The sequence below is a fragment of the Ciconia boyciana genome, chromosome 11 (genome assembly GCF_034638445.1).
Source record: "Ciconia boyciana chromosome 11, ASM3463844v1, whole genome shotgun sequence".
NCBI lineage: Eukaryota > Metazoa > Chordata > Aves > Ciconiiformes > Ciconiidae > Ciconia > Ciconia boyciana.
The window spans coordinates 22,099,646-22,122,418 of NC_132944.1; the positions used below are offsets into that span (position 1 = coordinate 22,099,646).

Here is a 22,773-nt window from a genome sequence, read left to right on the forward strand (position 1 = left end):
GCAGTCAGCTGCAGGGTCGGAATCCTCCACCTCGGCCCAGGCAGCGAACCCCCGAGGACCGTCTCCACGGCTCAGCCCCGTCCCCAGTGGCCTTGTTTTGTCCAGCGGTTCGTTTGTGTATTGATTGTTCTGTCTCTCTGGGTTAGGGGCACGGATCAGCAGAGCTGCGGGGAGAGAAGCCGTTTGAAAGAGCTGTTCCCAGGCAGTGCTGGCCAGGGACGCCTGTATTTGGCAAAATGTGCGTACGCTGCAGGCGAGCCCCAGCTTGACTCTCTGATGGTGGAAAAGACCTATGGGTGTGTTACAGATGGTGCTGGGTAGCTCGTGCTGATGTTTAGGATTCAGCTGAGGCTGGGCTTAGTTGAAGTTGGCTGAAAAATCTCAGCAGAGAAACAGCAGCGTCTCCCTCTCGTACCACCCTTTCCTGCTGTGTGAACCTTTTTCGTGGGTTGGTGGAGCTACTCTTGTCCACCAAAGCATCACGCCAGGCAAGTGGGATGGCTCGGTGGTGAGCAACCCACTTACAGCAGCTGGGTAAGGGTGGGGGCAGGCAGAAGGAGCCCCCTGACTCAGCCAAGCCTCCGTGGGGTGTCCCTGGGTGGTGTGACCCACACCAGAGGTGCCCCACTCGATTCGCCCTGCCGCCGGGGAAGCTCGTCCATCGCTGTTGTAATGCCAGAGCTGCACATCGGGTTACACACCAGCCTTGTAAATGATTTAGGGTCCACATCAAGAGCACATCAATTATGTACCCTGGGACTTAATTATTTAGCTTGACAGGAGTCTCTCCCCTTAATTTCATTGTCTTCTCAGTCTCCTCTTTCACAACAGAGCCATGGATGCTCTGCTGGGAAGGGCGCGTCGTCGCATGTTACTGCTCCTTCCCAGTTTGTACAAACTCATCTGTTTCCCCCTTCCCTTAGTGGATGAGGAAAACAAGCCCCAGACGTGACTCTGGGGCAAGGCGAGGGTCTGGGCGCGCGTACCATTGCTGCTGTGCTCTGCCCTTGAGGCGCATCAGGGACTGGACTCCGCCACCAGTCCTAAATGAGCAAATTTAGGAGGCTTTGGGGATGCTGTAGGTGAGCCGGGTGCTGGGATGAATTTTTGTGATTTCCAAAGTCCTTTCTGCTGGTCTGGTCACCCCCCAGCAGCTGGAGAAGAGAGTTCCCACAGCCCTTCCAGGTGCTCCCCGGCAGCGCTGGGGATGCTGCCTGGGGACGATGCCTGCCCATCACACCAAAAGCCATCACCGTGTGCCATCGTTCAAGTCAGCGCTTTGCTCCTCTCCTCCCCTCCTCTTTTCTTCTCCTTCCACCTCTTCCTCTATCTGAACTTTTAAACCCCACGCCTGGTGCAGATTTTTACAGTAACTCAAGCCTTTGAGAATTCTTAATGCCATGCTGTTTTCACAGCGACATTAATATGCACTGCAAAAATGCCGAGTATCCGAAGTCGGTCATTGTTGCTGGGAGGCTGCAGGAGAGCAGGAGGCGAGGACACGGCCACGCTCGAGGGGTGCAGCTCAGGCAGGCGAGGCCCCAGGTTTGACAGGATTTCCTCCCCGCGCCATCTCTTCCCCGTGTCTTGGTACGTCTTTAAACATGTTTATTTTTCAACCCTTAAAACTACCTTTTCCTAAAATAAATAAATGAAACTAAGACCGGGAGCCTAGGATTTTAAAGCAACCCTACAATAACAAAGCAGTGTGAGCAGATCAGTTGTCACCAGCAACCCTACGATAACAAAATAATACATGCAACCCCATGCAACGCTAAAACAACCGCTATGGGCGTGCGAGGGAGGAAATATATTTTCCAGCGTCGAGCTTAACAAGACTTTGTTCTGCAGTAAACTCAGGGGTCAGAAGGGGGATGTAAGGACCAAAACACCTTGAGCAGCATAACTTTAATGTCATGCAGCAGGCAGGGTCGTCGGACACGCGGCAAACTGCTTCGTTACTGCGGGGTTTAATAGTCTGGAAAATGAAAAGAAAGCACGGTTTTTGCGATGGAACAGGAAGTTCCCTCGAATCCTGGAGCCTTTGAAGAATTGTCAAAGGAATGAGAAGTCTGTATGTTTGAAAAGGCGCTGGGTTGTGGAGCCGGAGGGGGCAGGGGGACACGGGGAAGGAGGCTCGGAGCACAGACCTTCTCCAGTCCCACACTCCACTCTTTGTTCCCCTTTTCTTTTTTTTTTTTTTTTTTTAATTATTTGATGCTTTTTCATTGCTTAATTTTTTCTCTGACACACACACACATGCGCTCTCTGAGGTTAGCAGGAGTTTTCTCAGAGTTAGAGCAAAGCCCCAGTCCTACGTTGAGCCGTTGCCGGTGCGGCTTTGCCCACACCTTGCTGCCGAGTGGAAGTAGCTCTGTGATCCAGGCTCTGCTCATGCCTGACACACAAAACCATTTTTTTGAGGAAGTGTTTCTGGAGTTTGAAAAGTTCTGGTTAGCTGCCTTTTTTTTTTTTTTTTTTTTAAATTTATTTCTGCCCCTTCTATTTTTCGGGCGCGGCACTTCCGTGTGGCTGCGGGAGCAGATGGGCAATGCCTCCCCTTCCCGGAGCGCCTGGTCTGCCGAGAGTCACCAAAGAAAATTCCTGTATGCTTTCCGACACATTTTCTCAGCGTTTGAAATACCAATATGCTGAAAAAGTGTAGTTCAGTGGCTTAGCTATTACTAGAGGGAATCTGGTTGCCGCAAAACTGATGATGATGATGATGATGATGAAAGGCTGGTCAGGGCTGAGTTTAAAAGCCTGCTGTGTGCTCATAAAGGGGACTGGACACTAGACCTGAGAGCGGCTTTCAGCCAGTTGAAGGCATCGGGAGGATGCCCAGCGCTGGAGGGATGCCTGCAGGCACGTCTCTGGGGAATGGGTTTCATTTCCTTGCAAACCCAAGGTAGGGACGACCAGCTCTTTCTTCCTACCCACCGAGGAAAACAGGATCTGCCCTTCCCCAGGCAAAAACTGCCGGTGATAAGTTGCCTTTTCCCCTTGCAGGGCGCCCTTCCCGGTGCCCAGAAATGGCAAGACACGAGCAGCGAGGTGGCCGAGAGGGAGCACCCAGCTGCTCGGCGGAGAGGGTGAGCCTGGTGAAGGGAGCCTGGAGGAAGAGCCAAGAGACTGTCATGACACCATGCTTTCCTCTGTGCTAATTGTACGCTCGGGACCAAATTTAGCCTGGTGTAACTCTGCTGAAGTCACCAGGGATTAATTTGGCCTCTGGTGGCTCCATTGTTTTAGCTAAATGAGTCAGAAGAAGCAGCCTATTCTTATCTGCGCACAGTGAGGCGGTGACAGTAATGGCTCGGCGAGGCAGACCCCAAAAGCAGCGTGACTAGGACCCGGGATCAGGGCTACCACGAGCCGAACGGGGCTGCAAGAGGAAATGTTTTGACATTTGGGTTATAGATGGAGGCAGGCTCGGCGTGGGCGCGCTGGCGGAGCTCACCACCGCTGCAGGCGGAGGGGAAGGGGGCTGTCAGGTTCCCTGAATATTCGGTGGTGCCGTTTGGAGTTCCTCAATTCTTCGGCCACTGGAGAGGGAAGCTGTGGCTCTGGAAGGGGCACGTGGTGTCGAAGGGGACTTCACACCGCTTCCCGGCCCGGTGAGAAAGGGAGCCCAGGCTGGAAACGTCCAAAAAGCACCGGCTGCATCCCTGGGCTGCTTGTGCATCTGCCAGCGGCTGCGTGCGGGGAAGGAGGGATGGGACGGAGCACGGGCTTGCACAGGGCTGGAGGAGATGTCTTGGGCAAAAGTTTTGGCCGCTGGCCCAAGGCAGCATGCCGGTTTGGTGTGTTGTGAATTCCCTCAAACTTCTGGGAAATTCAGGATGAGCTGGGAAGCTGCGATTTTTCCAGCCCAGGTTAGGCGCAAGCTGTTTCCAAGCAGAGAGGTGTTTGCCGGATGGGCTGCGGGAGCCGTATGCCTCGGCCAGCCGGCATCCAGCCTTGCGGCAGGCAGTTTTGGAGGGGGAATGGAGCAGGCAACGGAGACAAAACTGTCGTCCCCCTTCCCACGCCTGCTGCTGCACCCAGCCTCCCCTTTTCATGCCGTACCCACTGGACAAATAAGCAGAAGACTTCAGTCTCCGAGGCTGTCAACCTGGCACCTCTCGCCATGGCTAAACACGCTTTAAAGCGACTACAAAGGCAGATGTTCTGAGGGTGGAGATAAGAATAGGTAGGAAGGGAGGGGAGAGCAGAGCTGGAGCCTCGCTGCTCCTCGAGCTCTTGCACCTCTGCGGCTCGAACAGGCGCATTCCCGGCGTCTGGGGCCGGATAATAAGTAGAGCCACAGCAGCTATTCAGGAGGCTCTGACCCTGGCTAGGTAACTACATAATGAGCCTGTTTGAATTGCTCCCGTCCCTGCCAAAGGGGTGGGATCGGGGGATGCTTTTGTTTGCAATAATGAACCTGTAATTATGCTACATTTCTTGGTTTTAGCCACATTTTTTGTGTGCGTGTTGTTCTCTTTGTATTGACAGATTTATGGGCAGGATACTCCGGTGTACCACCAGCCGTACGGCACTGTGTGGAGACTGTCTGACTGTTGTCTCGGGAAGGTGTGGGGAGAGGAGGAGGAGGGAGGTGTCTTTGCACTACCTCAGCCCCTGAAGGGTTAAATAAATACATTAAAATTAATACAAACGGCAGAGGCGCCGCCTTTCCAAAAGTCGCTGGTTTCAGCAAGGCAAAAAAAAAAAAAAAAAATCTTCTGCGCTCCAGGTGAATTTAAAAAAAAAAAAAAGTAGGGAACGATTAAACTGCATAAATAAATAAATAACACACACCAGATTTCAGCTCCAAGGCGCTCAATAAAATTACACTTTGAAATGCAAGGATTAAGCAGGGTAGGTGACAAGGTAACTTTGTTAACAGGCTAATCTCTCGCCTTAACAGAGACAGGGGATTTACATGTGACTGCACAAAACTGCTTTATGGTCTCTTTTTCCAGCTGGAGATGGTAGGAAGGGGGCAGGATGAGACGGGACAGGGTTGGATGTTTTAGAGCTATTTGTAAGACGGGTTTAAACTGCCTTGTCTTTCAGGTTTGTTTGTGGGGTTTTTAAGCGAGTCTGCATGGAAATGTGTCACCAATAATCAGCTGTTACCAAACAGTTCAGTAGGGGATGATGAAGATGTCACGGGATGATGAATAATTGGGTAAAAGCATTGGTGGTGCCATTCCTCCCTGAATGGTTTTATTTGCTTTCTTATAAAAAGCCAACCAGCAGCATGGCCTATTCAAAATGTTATGTCAGGACTTCTTTTGCCCTGAGCCTTTCCCCTGAATTTCAGCGCTTCTTACCCCAGGAATGTGGGAAATCTAAATCCAGATTACTTTCTTCAAAAAAAAAAAAAGAAAGAAAGAAAGAACAACAACAACAAAAAAGCTTCACGTCTTTAAATGTCTGTCCATTACTAAAATGTGACAGTGATGGGCAGATGAATCTGAAACGAGGCCTGGATGCCCCTGTGTGGGTTTGTTCACCCAAATCCTACGGTGCCCACGTCACTTTACCAGGGTCCCGCCACCCCTGCCAGCCCTCCCTCCCGCACCAGGCAGAGGGCTCCTCGCTCTGGCTCTCAAGCATTCGCTGTTAAACCACCCATGGTGAACCAGGGGAGATGTGGAGGAGCACTCAGGAGTTCAAACCTTCTCCCGGCTTCTTTGTTTCTGGATAAAAATGGCAATGAGAAAGCCATCTCCTCCATAACGTTCATTCGAAATTCAACAGAAAACAGCAGGCTGAACATGTTCTCTGGTTTTAAATAGATCTGGTGAAAGTATTTATCATGTCGTCTTTGTTGCAGCATTGCTAGGGTATTTGTGCTGGCTGCAGGCGGAGGGACGGATCCTGGAAGGAAACTCAGTGTGAAGTCCCCAGCCCGTTTACAGATTCATGTGCTGGACCATTTCTGGATGAGATGTCAGTGTTCTCAGGTGGGTGAAGGTCATCTCGCCTATGAGGGCGTGGGAACTGAGGTCCTAGTGAGGGAGGCTCTGCCACTGGGTCAGGGGAAAGTTGCTTTTCCCTTTGCTTTGATGCCTGGGTAGCAGGAGGGTTGCGAGCCGCAGTTGAGTATGACTGTTTAAACATTTCCAAGACATCAGCCCAAAGAGTCTCCTCTACCAACGCTGAAAAAACAAAAAAATTATGTGATCATGCATTACCCCTCAGCCTCTGAACCTCAGGGTTATGTCCGCTCCTGCGTTTCAAGCTCCCTTTGCAGGAAGGTGCGTCTAAAGGCTCAGCAGTGCATCCATGGCCAAAACAACCCTGGCCAGCTTGCACACAGATCTGCTCGCAGGTCATGGAGCCGATGGGATTCCAGGCAGAGGTCAGAGCTGTAGTGGTGCGGCAGGAGGGGAGACAGGGGGAGGGGACAGGGCTGTCACACAGCACGGCAGGTCACCGTTTCCCCTGGGGAGCCATCCAACTCTCCGGTGCATGCAGCACTTTTCCAAAGAAAATGCCCAACTTTGGGCTGAGTTGAGTGAACCTGATTGATTGAATTGCTGTCCAAGCCCCAGCCATGACTTGGCCCGTGGGGACCTGGAGCAGCGAGTGTGACGTTGAGACCCCTCTGGCCCTCAGCAGTGATAACCAGCGCAAGCCCTCCGCACAGCTTGCGGGTGACAGTAAAACTTGTCCGCTTGCCGCTGCCACAGGGCTCGAGCTTGCACGGGGGCCACGCGGGCTGCTGTGTGCTAGGTCCCGGCAGGGCTCATCGGAGGTGGGCTGCTGACTGAAAGCACATCAAGCACTTTCCCAAGCATGGATGGAACAGAAAGTATGAATTACCCACTTTAAAAATCATACATAACCCCAACTCTGCAGTTTATCCACCCTTTGGGCGCTAAAACATATTCAAACTGAGCAGCAGACGCTTATTCTGTGCAGGAATCTGACCAATTGTTTCCCTTCTCTCTCTTGTCCTTATACCTTAAATCATTTTGACCTTTAATTGGCCCTAATTTGCCCACAGACGGCCCTGGGACCCTTCAACACATTTGCTTGTAATTGGGTCCCTTTGTTATTTTTCCAGAGAGCCACTGCTGGTTGTTTCCAGAGAGCCACTGCTGGTTGTTTCTTTTTGAAAACATTGCGGCATGTCATTGAGAACGGAGCCGCTTTTAAATTAGCCCTGCTGGGGGCCAGGAGAGCCCTGTGAAAAGCCCAGCAGAGAGAGACAGGGCTATCTAAACGCAATTATCATATCACTGCGAAAACGTGAAACCAGCCTGAGCTTAAGCAAACATCACACGCCCCTCGGCTGGAGGCTGGTAAATACTTGGCTGGGAGGCGCGGGGTTGAACACCACCGAAGAGGTTATCCTGCCATCGCACGTTTCGTCCGGCAAAGCGGCGAACGTGTCTCGGCCTCTCGCTCGCTACGGCTGGGCACGCAACTTGGCGATGTGTTTTCCTTAGTGGTTTTCTTTAAATTCACCTTATTTCAGCGTGGTGGGTTGCAAGCGATTGCTTTGGTACTGCTACGGGGCACTGCGCTGCGGAGCGGGGATAGGAAGGTCCAGGAGAGGAGCAGCAATAGCAGTGAGCGACTGTAGTAGCAGACAGCGCTTCCCGAGTAAGGCCCTGCGTGCGTATTAATCTGGCTGTGGCCACAGTTTGCCCCTAGCCCCGCTCATAATGTCATCAAGATCTTAACTGTCCAAAGCTAAGTTAGAACAGCAAGGGATAATACCGCAGCTAGATAGCATCTGCACTGCCTCCTGCGCTAATGGACAGTTGTTCTGTAACCGAGTCTCCCGGCTCAGTTAGCCCTGCAGCATGGAGACCTCGCTTTAATATTCGCTCCATGCAGACCTTAAAATCAAGTTAAGTTACAGTACTGTCAAGTTAAGTACAGTACTGTCTGACCACGGGTTGTTGTGCCGACGGTGCTCTTGTCACCAGCTGAGATTGAAGCTGGTGCCCAAGCAGCTGGGAGCAGCAGCATGTCCCGTGAAGTCATTTTACTACCAGATCCCAAAAAAGTTTACTTTCTGTGGCTTAAAGCATCCATGCAGGCAGCACCTACAGACTTCCACCGCCTTGGAATGGGTTAGCAAACTACATCTCACATTGTACACAAAATCAAGTGAGCCGTGGCTGGCAAAAACTAAGGCTGGATTTCTGCCCTGCAGAGGGGAGTTTTGTATCAGGTCAGTCTGTCCGTGTGTCCGTCAGCAAGGAAAAGACATTGCTGGTTTCACCTGGCTGATGCTAGTGGAGGTCAACAGCAATCGAGGAGGACTTGCTGCTCTCCGAAGGTAGCAGGTATGATGATGCCTCCTCTCCTTCGAGGTTGCGTGATGATGCCTCCTCTCCCTCAAGGTTGCGAGGCATGGCAAGATGGTGATTGCAACGTAAAAGGCATGTGTTTGGAGGGAAGACAGGGTCCTGCCCTACCAGCGAGGCTGTTAAATCGTAGCTGAAGCCCGCAGAGATGGGCCCTTCGAAACAGGCAAACCTCACAAGTCCTCCATTGCCCATGGATATTTCTTGACCTGAGGGGCTGGAAGCTGTAGTTTCTAATGATCAAGGCATCTAATTACAGTTGAAGATGGATGGAATTAGCTCAGTAAAGTGAGTCTTAATAGCTGGCAGCAACTAGTTGACACAACTCCTAGTTGCGTCAAGCTCCTACCATAATTTGGCAACACGTAACTGGCTTTGAGGTGCTGGGGGAAGAAGTCCATCAGTGTCCCCTCCTTCCCTGCCCAAGTCAGACCCTGCTCTTCCAGAGCCATGCGAAAGGGGCAGCACTCCTCTGCCCAAACCTCCACCAGCTGGGCCAGCTCACCCAAAACACCAAGCTCTGAACACTGCTGGCACGGAGAGGCTCCCGGCTGTGACCGGAGGGCAGGTTTCAGCCAGAGATCACCTGTAGTCCTGCAACTGCAGCCAAGGAAAGTCCTTTCCTAAAAGTAACATGGAGCCAACAGGCCTGGGGGTGAGGTCTGGGGTCCACACGATGCACCCAGGCATGGCTGGGTCCTCCTTTGGAGGACGAGCTGGGCACAGGGAGCACGGCCCCGCCAAAGCAGGGCTGAACACTCTGGAGTCCGCAAAACGGAAGGTGGGAAGCATTTTTGTAGTCATCTTCAGAATCTGCATCTCTCTTCTGACTTAACTGTAGGTTTTTCTCAGGTTTTTCTGATGTTTCTGTCCAGCTTGCTTAGGATCCAAGGCATTTTATTTCTGCTAATGAGGGTCTGGTCAGATGTGGGCTCTGACTGGAGTTCAGCAGTGGATCCCTGCTGCAGGGCTGTAAGAGAGGACAGCGCACGCCCCGAAGCGTTTTCAGTGTCAGGCCCAGTCCTGGCAGACGCTGGTCGGCATAAGGATGTTTAGACACATGATCCTTCCCCTCCAGCTCAGAGTGCCCAGGATTCTCGCATATGTAAATGTTTGCAAAGTCAGGGCTCTGTTTGTATTGCCTGTTTACTAATTTCAGTTTATATTTAACCTTCTGATGTTCAGTTCATTTTTTTAAATCCATCCATAATTTTAAGGAAAGGGGGTTTTTTTGGTTTGCTTTTTAAGCAGATGTCTGAAATGTGCCATGTGAGTTCAGCACGTTGCTGGGTCCAGTGGTTTGAGTTGGGGGTCTCTAGTTTTGAGAAATGATGAAGGGGCATGAGGACTGTACCGTACAAAGCCTTGTCGACCCGTCGCCGTTCCTGACGCTCTTTTGTCCCAGTTGCTGCTAGGACATGCTTTCTCATGGCAGACCATTATATAGGTCTGTGCTTGGTGCTGAGTCAGAAAGCTGGTCATCTGTCTCGCCTTTGAGCAGGACAAGCACAACAGGGCATATGCCAGCTCCTCTTACAAGCCCAAAGCCTTTCTGGGGGCTTGGACAAAGCCAAAGCATCACCCTGGCATAGGAAGGAGATGTCCGTGTCATGGAAGCCCTCTGACAGCGCTGCCTTGGTCTGATCCACGTTAGAGACAGAATGCCTTGCTGGTAGGGGATGGTGGCGTGGGAGTTTGCTCCTGCCATGCTCTGATTGCAGTGCGTGGAGAAGCAGAGGGTGCTGGTCTTCGGGGCTGTCAGTCCAGCACTAGAAAATTCCCCTTTCAACAATTCTCTTTTTTATTAAAACAAAAAAAAAGCCTGAGCGGTCAGGCAGGAAGAAGTTATCTTTTTCCAAAATACTCAGTGATGAATTTGGGAAAATTTGAGGGAGGCCAAGGAGCTCCAGCGGAGAGTGAAGGCTGGGTGACTTTCCTGGGAGTGACCAGGGAAGCTTTCGAAGCCACCCCCGCCCTTCCCCACCACTGCCGCAGGAGAGCGAAAACCTTGGCGGGCAGAGGAGCCGCTGCCACCGCCGCTGTCTCCTTTTCTTGCTGCCAGATAAAGATGACAGACTCTCCTTTTTCAGCCCATTCTGCTCACACAATGGGAGAGGGGGATCAGCGCCAAAATTACAAGTGTGAGCCCTTAATGCATCAGGTTGAACAATGGGCTTCGGAGGCGTCTGCCTTGTCGCGAGGAGCAGTACAGCTAGTTCTGACTACCCAGTGCCATGGAAAAAAACCTCATTGTCCTGGTGAAATGCTCCCCAGAATGAAAACACCCTCCTCCTCCTTTCTTCAGCTTCCTAATGGGAAGCAAAATAACAAACCAGGCCCACAATTAAACAAACATGCCACTAACCGAGCAGAGCTCAAGTGTAACAGATGTTGTTGCAGTTGGACCAGGCTGGGGGCTGGGAGCGAGCCGCGCTGGCTGGCCGCAGCTCCCGGGACGCTGTCACTGCAAGGGTTTCTGTGCCACACCGCGGCCTTCTCCATCCCCTGATCTTTCTTCCTTTTTCTCCGGTGTGCCTTTTCCTTGCTCTCGTCCTCCTCTCAGTGCATCCCTTCCACTTGTCCCACCTGCCTGCCCCACTTCATCCCAACGTCGCGTTCATCGCAGACGGGGATTTTCATTTTTTAACACTCGAAACCACGGATTTTATTTCAGAAAAGCTCAAGAGAAGGGGCGAAGCCACTTCAATGTACTTTTTAGACCATTCTAGTACAGGAGAACATAACAATTCTTTTTCTCCATTTCTTTTTTCTTGCTCGGATCCGGTGCAGGGACCAGCTCTGTCCCCTCACTGGCATGCCGTCTCCACGAGGATGCTCAATGCCACCTCCCAGTTCCTGCAGCCTCCCTGAGTTTGATGGTTGCGGTGCAGGTGGCTGTGGGGCAGGAGCTGGGCACACGTGAGATCCCCACCCCAAAAGTGCTGCCCCCCCCCTCTTGCTGCTCCCAAAAATCACTGGCATCTCTGCAACACAAGAAATTTGGTGTTGGAGAGGTGACAGAGATGGCTAAAGAAGGGCAAGCAAAAGGGAAGTTGTGTCCTTTCCATATTCAGTTGAATCCATCTTCTCTGGGGCTTCACAACTCTGGTGCAGTCCGTGACGGGGGTCTTATTACCTCTGAGGCTTAAAGTCCCTAAGTCCCCACTTGGCACCGACTGATGCTTCTGACAGCCCGTGCATCCCTCAGCTTTGCTGGGATCTGTTCCTTCCAACTCCATGTCAAAGGGACCAAAATCATTTGGCACATCTCAGAGCTGGAGGCTGGTTGGCCTTGCTCACTCCCTTGCAAAGCTGTGCCAGGGTTGTACGCTGCTGGAGGAACCAGAGGGGCTCAGGGGTTCGGTGAGAGCCCAGCAGCCCTCCGGGGTTGGGCACAGTCTTCTCAGGTCTTTGGGTCGCTCCGTAGAGCAAAACCTCCCTCTCTCGGCTGGGAGCCACGGTCACCAACACCTTGCTGAGGAATACAGGGCTGTCATGTGGGGCATCTGTGCCCACACACATTTTTGGCTTGTCTTTTGTTCTACTTGCTCTTGCAAGTAGCAGGTGCTGTGCAGTGGGGTTTTGCCTTGCCCCAGGCTGCCGTAGTACAGCGACTTCTGCAACTATTAATAGAAGCTTGAAGATGTAAGAAAAGTTACTTCTCTTTCTCCTTCAAGCAGGAGAGCTGGAAGAAGTGGGAAGATCCCTGAAATCTTCCTCGAGCTGCCTCAGAACAGGGACTGGACCAGCCCGAAGGCCCCCAGAGCCATGGCTCACCAGCGGTTTGGGACTGGAGCATCCCCACCTGCCGTGCCCAGCAATGCTGTGGGGTGGAGCAGGTAAGCAGCTCAGGGTGAAGCCTTGCTTGGTTTACCCTGTTTGTTAGGTGAGACAAGCTGGATACCCGGGGGCACTGGCAATATTAAGCCAACACCACCTCTCAAAGCTCTGCTTTGGTAAGGAGCCAGCCAGATGCATGGCCACTATGGACCAGGGCCACTAGTTCACCATTCCAGCGGCCCGAGCAGCACGGCCACAGCTAGCTCTAGCCAGAACTGGCTCTCATGTGCTCCCAGGTCCCTAGCACAGCGCTGAGTGATATTTCCACTCGTACGACAAACTTGTGAACAAACGACAGGGAGCCCTTAGCAAAAAGCACCTCTGCTGTCAAAACCCCCCTCCAGCTCAAAATGAGAACCACGTCCAGGTGAACGTCCAGGTATTCCAGACCAGGGCGGTGCTGAAGGTAAATCACAGCAAGCCAACCAACCACACATCAGTTTACTTATTACCTAAGATTTGTTTTTTTAATACTTTTGAACTACTTACACTGAGGCAAAGCACCTCAGATGGAAAATTTGATTGGGGTATTAGTTTTTACTTCCTTTTTCACAGTTGATACACACAATGTGTGCATGTATGTGCCTGCACGTTTGATAAATACAGCAGCAGTTTTACAAGGTTGGCTCCATTAGATCAGTTGATGACAAGACCTAAAATGACTAGGAATGAAGAAATGGATGTAAAATCATCCAGAAGTGGATGTAAAATCATCAGCCTTCAAGAAACTCAGGAGAAATCCTGTCCTATAAAACACTGGTGCTTTGTTCAAAAAATGCATCTCTTTTCTCACCGCCCTTCATTCTTCACCCCACCCCCTTCTTTCTCTCATTTGAAACTCAAATTTACCTCTGTTCAATTCCCGCTCTGTTGCCCACAGCATCTTTTATTTTCGCAGCTTGGCAATGCAGATTTTGAGACTAAGACCTAGCGACACACACCTTGTTACGGTCATGTATCTGGGCTCCACCCTCGTGCCGGCTCTAGGGCTCACTGGATCCTGCTCTGAGCCTGCTCAGGATGCTGAGCAGCAAAAAGAAAAGTCATTTTTGGTTGGGTTAGTTTTATGCCAGTTCAACACGTTGAGGCAATTCTTTACAGGGTCAAGTGAGAAAGGGAGTGGAAAAGAGGGAGACCATGTAGGACAGCAGTGCTCAGCAGAGAGGTTGGCTAGGGATGCTGCAGAGCTGCTGCCTCCAGCCCCATTTTTTTAATGCTGGTGCATATATATCTTGTATGGATGCTTGTCCTGCTTCTTGCTTAAAGCACTGACCTGAAGATACTGTTCAACAGCAGTCCTCCACTTAGTCCCATCCCAGTGAAGACCTATGCGGCTTCTGTATTTTAAAGCCCATTTAATTTAGGTCTTCTGTAAGCAGGACTATTTTGATAGAGCTGGGGAAGTGATGACACAAATAGTTGACAACACAAATAGTTATGCTGGCAGATGAGAAGAGGTGGCAACCTCTGGATGGGAGCCATGAAAAGCAGCTGTGGACAGGCACCTCTGCACTGAGCTCAGCTGCAGCCGAAACAGGATGCAAAAACCTAGGGCTTCAGTCACCGTTTCATCAGGTCAAAGGAAGGGGCAGGGTGAATCAGTCCAGAGCAAATGAAAACTGTTCTGAACGTCTGCTCATAAAACCAAAGGGAACTTTTTTTTTGCAGAGATTTGAAAAGATTTGGCTAATCCTCTGCCATTCTGTTATTTCTATTGTTGATCTAGTGCCGGGTTTAATTCCCATCCCAGACAAAAGCAGAAATGCCGGGATACCACAAGTAGTTGTTGGTCTTTGTAGCTCTTCAGGCCAGGCAGAAGCAGAAGTAGTGGGGATTTCTCATGAATTATCTACCCGGTTTCCAAAAGTGTGTCTGTACAGTCACTTGAGTGTCTCAGCCTCCTCTACAGCAGATACTGTAAGGCACCAGCAATAGCAGCCTTTCTGACCATGATTGGGCTGCAACATCTCCGATGCCTCAGCTCCCGTGAGCTCTTGAGGGGTATAACCTCCACGCATTGCTCCAGGTCCAGCTGAGCATTTACTGGAAAGAGAAGGTAAAGCGAAGGGGAAACACCCTGTGTGACACAGAGCAAGGAACGAAGGCAGGACTGAGCGAGGCTAAAAGATGCTGCGTGATGGCAACTCCCAACCATTCTAACAGCCCTCAGGAGAGCTGCTAGGAACTGGAATCGTTTGTAACAGCCCTGAGGGACCAGGGCCAGAGCAAGGGAGATATCAGCCAGCTTTGTCCCCCTCACAGGACTGAAGCTCAGCATGACTTGGAAAGCAAAGGATCTGGTTTTTTCTCTCTGGGAAATGGGGATCTAAGGATGCCAGCTGATTAGGGCTCTTTGATGGAAAGTGCAAAATCGGAGCATCGCATAACCTTGCATTCTGCTCACTCTTAATCCAGTGATCGCTTTCCTTTTAGATCCTTCTTCTGTTCCTCCTGGATGGAGCCCTCACTTTTGCAGAGCACTGGCGATGTGATACCACGCTCATGCAGGCCTGGAGGAGCCTTGCTCATTCCGCTGCCACCGTCAGGAGGAAAACGTCTCCTTTCTCTGCAGCCAGACCAGCCCTGGAGAAGCCCTTAAGCCTCAGGCCACTGGTGGCAGGATGCCTGACACCCACGTAAGCCTACAAGCATGCAGCAAGATCTCTCTGATGCAAAGCCCCTTTGGCCGTGTGCTACTATGTGGGGCATCCTCCATGCTCTTTGCATTTCAATCGCACGCATCTACATCCAATCATCTGGGAATCTTATCGTGACTCACATAAAGTCCCCTCTGCTCCATAATTACAGGGGCCAAACTAAGAGGGTCCTTAAACTGTTTGTGAGTCAGGTGATCAGGATGTGGCCTAAGGTATCAAAACTTCCAGCAATAAAGGGGACATCATCCATCGTTAGGTAACACCCTTAGGGGCTGGTATGTGGCAAGCACTGGAATGCACCACTTTTCTTCGTCTTGCTTGATATAATTACTTTCAGTGTTATTTAAAGCTCTGCCTAATCACATGGCAATGGCCAGGTTTATAATGCAACAGTGTGTAGCCTGGAGCAAATTCTGACATAATTACACTGTATAAATTCCCCCATTAGAAATGACACTGCATTGGCATTGTGTACAAAGCAGCCATGGTCCAGTCAACCGGCTCTGTGAAAATCTGTCTGACAATCGTTTACCCTGTTGGTATCTTATTGACACTTCCTACCATGGTGAAACTGTTACATGACAGTGAATGGGAGCCAAAGGCCTGCACGAGTCTCTCGTTTCCTCTCGCTCGCTTCAAGAGAGGTCGTTTTCTTGCCTGGCTTTCTCCAGATGAGGGCTTGCTCAGTTCTGATCGCTCTGAAATAGAAAGAGAAGCATATGGTTATGGTACAAATCACAAAAGCCCATACAAATCCTGGCTGGGGTTGCATCATTTGCCACAAGGAGGAACTACTCCCCTAGACCCTGTCCCTTCATGGCAGTGATTATGGGCCATTTTGGGATCCGTTCCCACCTGGCATTGCCTTGCGCCATGGCAGGGTAGCGGGAGCCAAGCTGCTCTTTGCGGCACGTGCCAACAGAGCGGCAGGGCGTCGCGATGGGCTAATTTGTCAGACCCTGGCACGTTGCGCTGCAAAACGGTTGCGTAACAGATTTGTTTCCCACCGCAGCGTCAGGGCTGCGGCACATCTGAATGGCCTGATGAGAGGGAGGCTGCCCTCTTGGTTGGGAGGAGGATGAAACTCTCAGGGCTGCAGCCGACGCTATTTGGGCAAAGGAAGCCAAACTCATTTCCAGTTTCAGAGCACTGATGCGGTGTAGGACAAGGAAGGATTTTGTCCTTTTTGGTCATTATGCTGTATAAGGATAGGAAAAAAAAATTGGGAAATACTCGGTAATCTGGAGAAATTCAATGAATGTAATGAATATTGGTTATGAGAACAAAAACTTCTAGAGTGCTTCAAAGGCAGTTTTATCACCTCCCTGAGGAAGGTTCAGGAAGAACCCACTGAAAACATATCTTAAACAACAGGCTTGCTAGCAAGAGAATAGCAACAAATGGCGATACTGTTCAGAGGACAGGGGACAGAGGAGTATGACTCCAGTCTCCCTCTAACCTGGGAGACCTGGGGTAGTTTGAAGTATGGAGAATGGGACTGGGAGCCTTTCTAGATCTTTAATTTCAGGCTGGCTCAGGAGACCAGCAGGCCTCCAACACAGGCAAACTTAAGAGAGAAATAGAGGGGGTTTTGAGTTACAGCTGAAAAAGAGGGAGAAGTTGAATACCTGCATCCCTACCCGTGGAGGATTGTTCCTTGCAGTATGTTGTCTACACCAGTTAATTTACAAAATCCCCAAAAACTGAGTTTCTTCATTTCCCCATGGCATAGACTATTCTTTAAAGGATGTATTTCATGCCTATTTGGAAATCTTCGGTGCTTTGTGCAATACAAGGAACATTGGTAGCATTGCCCATTTTCACCAGGTAAGAGCCGAACCCATTAACCCCCCCCCAAACCTGGAGCCATAACCCCTGTCTTTTGTTTGTGTGTTTGCTTTCATCACCATCAGGAAAGCTGTGACCTGCATGTGCCACACAGTCTCCTTCCTAAGCAGTAAGTAAAGCCCGTAAGACAGATTTTTCCTGACGGTATTCAGAGGCTGGAGCAAAGTACTGAGATGCTCTTGCATGTGTGGGAACAGTGGTGTGGTCCCCTGCTTGCGTTCCCAAATCCCGGTGTCCCCACTCTGAGCTGGGTCCCTGTGGGAATACAGTGGTTTTCCCCAGTCCCACTAGCGGTACCGTGGGACCTGAGCAGTCTCCCCTTCTCTGGGGTGCATGTCCTTGCCTTGGCGAGGAGCAGCACGGAAGAAGTTAGCACTGCTGTTCCCTGTGGCAAACCAAGCTGTGGCTAAAGGAGTAATTAGATACCCTGCGCTGCCAATTCAGAACTTTCCTAAAACCAGCAGTAAAATTTGCCTCCGATTCCTTTTTAGGAAAAGAAGGCTGTAGTATAAAGTCCCATTTTCTAAGCATTAAAAGTTTACAACCCGCACCATTAAAAGCAGCATTCTGTGTCAAACTTGATGTTTGGTCTTCAGGAACAGCTAGGAGGAAAAGAGGTTCCCTGTTTGTTCTACAAAACAGGAAAGTGGTTGCTTTCTATACTGTAAATATGCATTAGAAAGCTCTTATAGGCTCGTGCTGGGGATTTGATGTTTTTAACTGACTACATTCCTTACATTTTTGTATAACTGCCAAGAAAGCTAAATAAAATGGCTTTTTTAGTGTTTTCTCTAAGAATAGCCCTGCTTCTTTGTAAATATAGCAAAGGAATTGTTGATAATAATTCTTTGGGAGAATAACTGGTGTTATTGATGTTAAAAGTAGAAGGATTGCTGTTTCCCTGTCTCAGAAATACAGCTAAGCAAGTGGGCTGGGACTTCAAAAAGCCTAAGCATTCCTTAGCCAGTTACTGAGATTAGACTGGGTTCATTCCTGTGCCAGAAGGTGTAGCATCAGAGAAGACTGGCACTAAAGCTCAAGTAAAAAAAATAAATAAATAAATTTGCATTTGCTTTCAGAACGCAAAACTGAACTTTTTCCCTCCTTGTTTGCATTTCTCAGTTTGCAGCTGGTTCTGCCTTCTGCCAACTTACCCTGAAAAGCTGGGGGTTAATCTACTCAGTCTGACTCAAATATGCACAATTAATATTTGGGCACCCCTAAACCTCTGCAGTGGTAGGTGAAGCCCCGTCCTCCTGAGACACCAGCAGACAAAGGCTATCATTCTTATCTAGAGTCGACACGCTGAGCCAAATTTTAGACTACAGGCCCTTGGCTGTTGCGGCTTTGATGCCCTTCAAATGCCAAGACCTTAGATGTTTTTTGTAATGGCATATAATAAACTAGTGGTAAAACCAGGACTGCAGCATGAGAATTTGAACCGACCTATGCCATGCTCTGACTGCTAAATATTGCTGCCATCCAGGGTTGGTGGAAGGCTCATAACCCACTTGTATGTCACTTCCAGGAAACAAAAAGGCTAAAATTATTTTTTTAGGGTTGACTGAAAGCATCTGCCTTCCCTACAGTGGAGGCAACCTCTCACAAAGGTTCCCTGTCATTAACCAGACCTGCACTTCAGTTAAGCATGCAGAGATTTGGTGCTTGTTCAACCGGGCCTCGTCAGGGCTGGGAGCCCTCGTTAGGGTTATTTTTCAAAACAGAGACTCGCTGGGGCCAGGCTGTGCCGTACGCTGCCCAGATGCTGCCTTCTGTTTGTTCTGACTCTGCCTGCTCCCAGTTTCCCTGGTTGCTCCCTACCTCTGCGGAAAAGGCGGTAAATGGTTGTTCCTGATTCACCTTTGCCAGTGCCGCTCAGCAGTTTATAGACCTCTATTATATTCTCTCACTTATTTACTTCCCAGACTGAAACACCCCAGCCTCTTCAGTTATTCCTCATAGAGATATAGTAGGTAAAAATAGGATAATTTGGGGAAAAGAGGTAACCAGTCAGTCCTGTCATGACTGTTTTTTCCTTTATTGTCAGTTTGGTTACATGGTCTCCTTGTCAGTGAGATTCACCCTGTGCCAGATGGCATTTGAGGCCAAGCGTCTTGGCATCTTTTGAGCCAAAGGAATCGTTCTGTGTTTCACCTTCAAGCCTGTGCTTGTGCCACAGCTTTGATGACATTCTCTACCCAAAGCTACGATATCTAGAATGACACCAAAATTCGTGGAGCCTGTAAGGGAAAGGCATCTCATCATCCCTACGAGTGACTTGCGAATGTGAGGTGAAGAAGGCTGGAAGGCAGAGTTCCCACCCTGTAAAGATTTTCAAGATTTAAAAAATTAAAAGAGCCCCCAGCGGTGCCCTTAGCTATCAATTTAAAAAAAAAAAAAAAATCCAACACCCAAAACCAGTTTGTTTTTATCAAGATTGAAAGATGCCACACAGGCTGACTACAGCATTAATGAGCTTGTCTGTAGTTTAGGAAACTCAGATTCACATCCTTCATCTGTTATCTCCAGTACGCATCTGGGCTGTTGGCTGCTCTGAACGTATTCCTAGATCTCATTTTGTCACTGCTAGTTCCAAATTTGGGTTGGATCTCAAGCAGGTAGGACCTTGTTCAGGTCCAAATAGCAGCCAACTTATCAGGCTCACAGAACTTCAATCCTGAATGAGGACAAAGTTATGAAAATTGCATCTCCTGTGAGATTTCTGTCATTCAAAGCCAAATCCACACGCTAAACTTGATTTGTCTATTCCTTTTGCTGCTCTCTGGCACAGTCTGAGCACTGTGATAAGGACTGTGTGGAGTACAATGGGAGAAGAACAGGTTAAACGTTGCAGATGTGCTCAAATCGGAGTTAGGGAGAGAACCCAATGGGAGAAGTAGTCTGGGATCCAAACCACTTTGTGACTTCTGCATAACTGGAGAATTGAGCTGTAATGGGATGCAGAGCGTCTGTGTGTTTGTCTGCCCGTGAGAGGCACAGCTTCTTTTAAGTTGCCTGGACCACAGGCCCCAAAAGATCTTGTACTAACTATAGGATAAAATAACTGTTGCTTCCCTGAATCCTCCGTGCGCCTAAGTAAGAGGGATGTGAGTGAGGGCTGAGTTCCCAGAGTGGGTGCTGGGAGCACAGTGTGAGAGCGTGCGATGCTGTGCAGAAACACAGCTTAAGGTCAGACTCAGCTCTAAAGCTTCCCCCGAATCCTAAATCCTCTTTTTATATGAGTTTCACTCAAACACAAACAATTAAAGAATTTCATCTTCTCCTGCTACGGTGGGAAAGCCTGGATGCTTCTCCGGTCTCTAGACTTTATTAAATAGCCCCAGAGTCTTCCCTAGATGAGGGTCCTGCTTGGCTTCAGACAACCCGTATCTCTGTGTTTGGTGCAAATAAGCTGGTCACTGATGCCAGTTGGCAGTGGGGAAGAGAAATAACACAGCCTGTTGCAAAGAAGGAAAAAAAGAAAAAAAGGCAGCTATAAGCCTCGTGTCTGCTCATATGATTGGAGTCATTTGACGAGGACTCCCATCAATGGCAGCTTTTCAGAGACCTCAGCGTGGGCTATTGCACATCTCCGCTATCTGCCCCCTTTTATGTTTCCCCTCCTAAGGACAACTCCCATGCCAGCTTTTGAGCACCATATGTTCTGACGCCTGCCTGGAGCACAGGGAGATGCTTTTTGTAGTTTTAATTTTGGAATTTGTCCCATTAATAGCAACAGTCTGGCGGAACGGGGAGAAACTTTCCCCCTGGGCCGGATTGCTCTGGACGCCAGCAGCTCTCTCATCACCAGGGGTTTGTCAAAGCGTGCAGTATGCTAACACCCTGCCAGCTCACCTTTCGCAAGCTGAGTCGAAAGCATTAGTCCCACCAGTGCAAATAAGGTGTCTGCCACATGTCTGCTGTTTTCTCACTGGTGCACTGAGGCAAAGCAGCCCTTCCTTGTCAGTCATTGACCAAAACTGTTGATTCTGGAACAACTGACTGTGCTGGTTGTCAAGGGTGCCAAAACCTCTTGAAAGCTGGGAGGCAAAGGTGTTTTCTTTTTAAATGAATTAAGCTGTAGAAGGAATTTCCCTGAGAGCTTGTTTGGTATCTGGAGTAGAAATGGCTTTCCTTCTCCATCTCCACCTACTCAACACTCAAAGTCACATCCAGAGAGGCTTTAGACCCGTTTCTCCTCTCCTCTCCAGACTCCCTGCATTGGAGTTCCTCTGCATTCATTTCTAGATAACTGATGAATGTTCCAGGTGAGTCCAACTTGAATTTGCTTGCTGGGTTAGTGTAATGGACTCAGTTCAGCCTAGGGAGAATAGAGCAGCTGTAGAGCACATTTTCTGTTGTATCAGACGTTTCTGGCAGGGCTGAGCTGGAGGAATTTTGGTCCAGTTTGGTTAAACTGTCTGTTAAAATCACAGCCAGTTCCTGAACTGCTGGTTAAAGCTCAGGTCTGGTACATCCCACTTGATGTACGTGCTCTCTGTTTCCCTGGGAGCCCCCCCTGCTCAGTTTAGCTGGCAGTTCCCCCCCTTCCCCTCCCCAACAGCAGGCTGCGAGGGGCTTGATGGCCAGCTCCAGGCCCCAGGGTCACCCAGACACCTCCTGACCCCCCTGCCTCCTTTCAGAAACCTAGCTGTGCAAAAGGAAAGCACACCCCAGGATCTGCGTGTGCCCAAAGCAGCACGGACCTGTCGTATTGCTAAACGCTGTCACGGTGTTGTGTGATTGAGGCAGGACCTTGCAATGCAAAAGGCATTTTGCAGACACATAGGAGAGCAACCCCATGATGAGAGTGGCTCTTAAAAAGCAAGTCTTATTGAGAGGAGTGGTAAACCCAGCTCTACCTGTACCTAAAGACGCAGATAACACCTGGTGGCGCTGATAAAGTGCTGGAGCTGTGAGCCTAATGCCCCTCGGCTCCCGTAGGAAACAGGACCTCTACCAGCATCCATAAACAAATATCCCCCTGTGCCTTTACACCCTTAAATACCTTTGCAAGCCTTGCTCCTTGCCTGCTTCCCGTACTTGGCTGCTGCTTCTTTATTTTTGCTCAGCAGCAGGAGCAAGGAGCTCAGCTGTAATTTGGGGTTGTGTTGTGCTAAGTGCTGTACAGGCACAGAACAAAAGACCTCTGACCACTTCCCAGCATCTAGCTCTTGTTGTTTTAAAAACAACCCTCCCTGGTTCTCTTTTTTTTTTTTTTTGTATTTTATTCATTGTTTTCTTGCTTCCTTTACATTCCTGGTGCCTCCAAGCTAGAATACCTTTGCTGAGCTCCTGAGTGAGCCGGGCCAAGCCGGCCACATGCAAAGGACTTTTTACCTGTGTCCCGCTTATCTGCAGGTGGGAAGCGTGGCTGGAGTGAAGCTGCAAGGGTTGAAATGAAGGGTGCTAGGAGTAATGCTGCACAACAAACTTAGTGCTTCAAGGTTCCCACCAGGATTAGGGAACATAAGCACTGCTGGGGAAAAAAAAAAAGCAAAGGTTTAGACCACAGAGAACTGAGCAGATGCAAACATGTGACAGAAAACTGAAAAGCCGTGCTCCAAGAGAGACCAATGTACCCCAGCTGTGCCCGGAGTGGGTGGGTCGTGCTTTTCCTGTGCCCAGGCTGTTTATTCGACAGCAACTACCAAGATGGGATTTCCTCCAGATTTACGTCAAAGAGCTTCATTTCTCGCGTCTTGACCCCTAGCTAGGTAACAGTGACTGTATTAACAATCAACCAACCTTGGGTTCCAGCTCTGAGTGACGGTGTGCATCCATCCCCGAGTTACATAAATCTAAGCTACCATATTTTAAAGAAAAAGTTCCTGAGCTGGTGTTTCTTGTGAAATCCCAATGGGAGAAGTGTGTTTTGTGGGTGCTTTGATGCATTTCAGGTTCATTTTGGGGCTCTGCAATTCATGGCAGCTGGTTCTCTGATTATTTTATATTAAGGACCAACTTCCAGTAACATCAGTGGGAGCAGGATTTTAGCTCTAAAGCTATTATTAACTAATGCAGCACAACAATGCCTGGCTTTCGTTCTGTTTTGTTTTCTCCCAGGGTCGGAACGTGTGTGTATCCCATTAACTCTGTCCTCGCTGCTC

The 22,773-nt window shown here is 49.6% G+C and overlaps 1 long non-coding RNA gene across 9 annotated transcripts in view; it reads left to right on the forward strand.

The window, feature by feature from the left end:
* The window catches only part of LOC140658198 (uncharacterized), a 48,788-nt gene that overhangs the window by 10,827 nt on the left and 15,188 nt on the right, over positions 1-22,773 (forward strand). For 6 of the 9 annotated variants that reach the window (XR_012044626.1, XR_012044627.1, XR_012044630.1 and 3 more), the window contains 4 exons: positions 1,416-1,590; positions 5,828-5,957; positions 11,999-12,157; positions 14,592-14,794. This is a non-coding gene — a long non-coding RNA (uncharacterized lncRNA). Of the gene's footprint in view, positions 1-1,415; positions 1,591-5,827; positions 5,958-11,995; positions 12,158-14,591; positions 14,795-16,728; positions 16,773-22,773 lie in introns of all 9 variants that reach the window. The other 3 variants (XR_012044633.1, XR_012044629.1, XR_012044632.1) reach the window with 3 other exon arrangements.